The sequence below is a fragment of the Microplitis mediator genome, chromosome 5, assembly GCF_029852145.1.
Source record: "Microplitis mediator isolate UGA2020A chromosome 5, iyMicMedi2.1, whole genome shotgun sequence".
NCBI classification, from domain to species: Eukaryota; Metazoa; Arthropoda; class Insecta; order Hymenoptera; family Braconidae; genus Microplitis; species Microplitis mediator.
In genome coordinates, this window is record NC_079973.1 from 17132825 (window position 1) to 17138194 (window position 5370).

The following is a 5370-nucleotide window of genomic DNA, read 5'->3' on the forward strand; positions in this document are numbered from 1 at the left end:
TTAACATACGACAGCCTAAAAATTAGATAGTAAATGCATTCATTAATTATCAGTTTGAAATAACATATTAATATTTTTAACTTCCAGGGAACTTAGCGGCCGCTAAAAAAATCGATGATTTTTGAAAAATTCGGGAAGTTATTGTTTTCACCCCGATTTTCGAAAATCGAGTTTCCATCAGATATTGACGTTTTGAGGTCCTAGGAAGCTATTCTGACTATTTTCAGAATGATGTCCGAGTGTCTGTATGTATGTATGTATGTATGTATGTATGTATGTATGTATGTATGTATGTATGTATGTATGTATGTATGTATGTATGTATGTGTGTGTGTGCATGTGTGAAAACTCTTTGTAACTTTTTAACTAATCAACCGATTTGGATGGTTAAGGCGGCAATCGAAAGAGCTTGTTGGCCATCAACTTTTCTAAAAATTTCAGATCATTTGATCAAGTAGACTCGAAAATATTGGCGAATTACGAAAAAAAAATTTTTTTAACTCAATAAAACGCGCCGATTGCCACCTTAGCCATCAAAATCGGTCCATTCGTTCGTGAGATATCGTGGGAGAAAGAAATGCTAAAAATCGGTTTTTTTTTCGAAAACAATGGCATACAAAAGTATTTTCAAGCTCGAAGAGCTCGAAAATGTATTCACAATAAAGTTTTCGAGGTTCTTGAGCTCGAAAACAGCGAGAAATTTTAGGGCTGGCCCGCAGGGTCAACTGATAGACCGATTTTTTTTTCAATTTGAATGATACAAAAAAGTAATGTGCGATGGCCGGGAATCGAACCCGGATCAACTGCTTGGAAGGCAACTATGCTGACCATTACACCACCATCGCACTTTCAACATATCACTCATACACTGTAAATAGAGTCGTTAAAAATGGATTCAATTTAACACCACGCGGTGTTAAAATGAAATAACATTGGTGTAGGTGGTGTAATTTGGCAGTGGTGTTATTTTAACACGGCTTTCGGTGTTGAAATTTAACACCCCATACAAAGTTGCCGTTAATAAAAAAAATGCCGTAGTTCGGCCGATGTCTGACTGCCGCCACTCGGCCAGGCATTGGCAATTAGTAATGGCCCAAACCTGGTTTATTATCAGCAGCCGTTTAATTTTTTAAACGACGCTGTCGATGACTGGCTAATGAATGGCTGGTCGATTATCGGTTCGCAACATTGGGCCACCGTTAGTGAATCAGTGGTCCATGATTCTTGTTAAATGAAAAAATCTACTTATCAATTATTAATTATACAAATAACTTATTATTATAGTGATCTTTAATTGATAATTATTTATTTTTGATTTAAACTAATTTTTAATTAACATTATATTTTAATTTTCCGATTACAGTTATATACAACTAACAATTAAAATATTTTTTAGTTCATTATTATTTGCAATCAACAACCGCAATTTTATAACTTTATTTATAAAAATTAAGTTAATTATAAAATAAGTCATAAATTTTTATAATAAATATCATTTTTGATAATAGTAGTAGAGCAAGATAATTCAACTAGGTCCTTGATAAATGATCAATTAAATTTAATAAGTTTTATTTTTTTAAATTATGTGATTATAATAGAAATAGTACGAAATCATTTTTTTTTTCTTTCTAAATAATCGAAAATATTAATTAAATTCCTCTTTATATTTCATAAAACCGAGTGGCTGCAGTAGAATAAATAAGTAGATCATTAAAGAGTATTAGTTCAACATTGGTAGGTTCGTCCAGTAGCTATCGTTCAGACCCAGCAATCAGAAGCACGGCAGTTCGCGCCCGGAGCCCAGCAGAATTTTTCATCGAGGTTTTACAACATCATTTACTTCATTTAATTAGTTTAAACGTTAATGATCATGAACTCTACTAGGATAACAATAATAAAAAATTTTTTAAATTAAATTTATTTGCTTGGTTGGCCGATTGCTGGCTGCCATTAATCAGCTGATAGTCGATCGCCATTAATGGGCCGGGATTATTATTTGTATATTCAGCCGTTCATGGGCCATTAAAAGTTGCTATTGACTGGCCGTTAATCATCATACTTCGCCCGGTGATGGGCCATCCAAGGGCCGGTTTCCGAACTTTGTATGGGACCGAAAATCTTAACACCTACACCGCCTGGACTTACCCCGGTTGTTTTTACAGTGTATATGTTAATGGAAAATTTTTTTTTATTTCAAATGTCATTAAAAACAAACAAACGGTAGCCCAATTGTATTATAAATGGTGCAAAATTCACGTTTATTTATTATTGTAAACAATACAAATTCCCAACTTTTTCAAGTTTATTTCTAACAATTGTAATATAATTTGTTAATTTACGATTAAAATTTGTCATGTTAATATATGACGTTGATACAATTGTTATGGGATATATTTTTTTATTGAAGTTGATCAGAATGTAAATGAACAATAATCGATGACAAAAGAATGATAAGAGATTAATTTAAAAATAATAGTTGATTTTAATTAAAAGTAAAAATAATAAATTATATTGTTGATGTTGCAATAAAAATAAATGTTAGATGTGTAAATAAAGTTAATTCTTCTTTAATAAAGTTACGCAATCTCGTGCAAAAACGTACTCGTCATTATTCAATTATATTACATGGTATGACGAAATAATCTTACAATTGAATAATTACAATCGCAATGTGAAATGGTTTGAATTTTATTCGCAGATTTGCTCGGTTTTAAATGTTTACGTTCATTATAATATTAAAAAAAAAAAAAGATTTATTTATATTTATGTTGATTGATGAATAATAAAAATTAAAGCAGATATAAAAAATACAAATTGATAGAACGAACCAAAGAAACAATCAAAATTTTTTTAGCTAAATCAACTCTAAGAAAAGTAAATCTGACTTGAGGTACTATTTCTAAGCTGGGTTTAAAAGTTTTTTTATCTAAAGTAAATAAATAAATATATAACTAAATAAATCATAATAATAATAATTATAATAATAATAATAGTAATAATAATAATAATTCATAGTGATAATAACGAAAGATAAATGATATCTGAATACAAAATGTATTAAATTGCAAAGAGAATTTAAATGTAAGTTAAAAAATAGTAAAATGACATTAGAGTGTCGCTGAATGTATAATGTACAAGAGAACAGAAAAGTAAAGAGCGCAAGTAAAGAACCAAAAAACAAAAAAAATTTTTAAAGGGATAGAGAGGGAGAGTACGGAGAGATATTAATATAAGATATAGAAGTTTCAAAAGTTTCACAAGTAAGTCATCTTAACTTTGGTTCTTAGAATACATAACAGTCGAATTGCATTAAAATTTCATTTTACTCATGGCCCTATTATATATTTTATAAAGTTATATATTAATATGCTTTATCTGCTGTCATAATTGAAATAATTTACATTAGTTTTGTGTAAGCGCATTATAATTATAATTATATGCTGTTTATATACATTAAGAATTATCATTTCTATTGTAAAGGTCTTATTATAATTATTTAACAATTGTAATTATCTATAAAGAAAAATAATAATTTGTTTTGTACGAAACATCACTTACGATTGCCTTGAACAATGATAACTATGATCCAACATTTGTTATTACACATTCACATGTGGAAATGTCTTTACAGTTATAACTGTCTATTTTATGACTCTGATGATCATTAAATGAATATACTTGGTCACATTTTATTATAGTATAAATTAACCTAGTGAATGTAATGTAGAGAAAAAGTATGCTAATGTAAAGCCTCGTAAGAAAAAAAAATAGATTAATTTAATTTTTTTTTATTCTAATTTATAGCATGCTTGTTAGAAATTTTTCATGAGATGAAAGTATAAGGGATAAAATGAACGCAATTTTTTTTTCAACTGCAGAGAGCCAATATTAACATTGTGGGATAATTTAGGCCGTCTGCACTTTTTTGAAAAAAATAGTTAGATTTGAAATAATGAATTAAAAACAAAGTTTTAACTCGCTCATTTTCCCTCATATTTTGATTTCATTTTATGGCTATACTATAAAAAATAACCGGGGTGAGTCCAAGCGGTGTAGGTGTTAAAATTTGCGGTGTTAAATTTCAACACCCAAAGCGGTGTGAAAATAACGCCGCCGCCGGTGTAATAGTATATTGTACAACTAGTGCGGTAAGTTCACTCGCTTCGTTCGTGCGCTCAACTTTGCTCTCGTGGGCAATCGACAACTTACCGCACGAGTTGAACATACATTTTTTTGTTATTAATGCGATATAAGTACTATTTTCGTGCTCGCTGTTTTGTTCCCCAAGTAGCTTTTTGCTGATTCAACTGTTTCCACAACATTTGTGTGCGTTCTACGATTATCTGCGTGCGACAAGTAAATTTGGGTGCAACAAGAGAAGGGGCAGAAAAAATAGTAGAAGGTGGCGCATGCATGCACTACTACGATTAAACCGTTACTCACACAGCCTTACAACGAACTTTGATTGGCGCTACCCCTGTAGAGCTCATACCGATACATTTCGATACAGACTTTCGGGAAAGGGTTAAATTATAAGGCGAAAAAATCAAAACTAAGGTGAAATAATTTTTATATTAAGGTGAAAGTAAGGCGAATAAATAACTTTTTTTCGACTTAGTTTAGTAAGTCAAAAGTAAGGTGAATGACTATCGTGTTCGAAGTAAAGACGAATAAGTTCAAACTAAGACTAAAAAATACAAATAAGTTGAAATAAATTGAAACTAAGATGAAAAAAGTTGAAATAAATTTAATTTAAGTCGAAAAAGTTGAGATCTTATCGAAAAATCGTCGGCAAATCGATAACTTCAAAAGAAAATAAGGCGAAGTGAGCCTGAATCAGGTTTTATTTTTGACCCGGGACCGCCGAATTACGTCTCCTACACCGGTGTTATTTCATTTTAACACCACGCGGAGTTAAAATGAGTCCATTTTTAACACCACTCTTTTTACAGTGTATATCGTCTTTAAATACAAAATATTAAGTTAAGAATTAAAAAAAAAAAAAATAGAAACATCGAAAAACCGAACTATGGATATTGTTTTCTGAGATGACTTACTTCGGTCCCGTTTGTATCTCGATATAAAAGCGATAACCACGCGAAAAATCAATAAATGAAAATAACGGAGATATAATTTCCAACTTATCCGCTGTGTGACGTAGCGTCACCTAAAATTCTCACAAGTTGAGAGATGAAATAGAACGATTTGGTTACTCAGTAACATGAACTTTGTCATGTAACATAAACAGCGCATTTGAGGTAGTTGTCCTGCTACAATATTGTCAAAAAGTTATAGAGCCATATACACGGTAAGAGTAGGTTAGGCGGTAGTTAAAACGAGACATTGCTTTCGTTTGATACTGTACCCGTG

At 30.8% G+C, this 5370-nt stretch overlaps 1 non-coding gene across 1 annotated transcript; it reads right to left on the reverse strand.

The window, feature by feature from the left end:
• Positions 1–773: 773 nt before the first annotated feature.
• On the reverse strand, positions 774–845 carry Trnag-ucc (transfer RNA glycine (anticodon UCC)). Its single transcript has one exon. It is a non-coding gene; the product is annotated as a tRNA-Gly (tRNA).
• Positions 846–5370: the final 4525 nt, after the last annotated feature.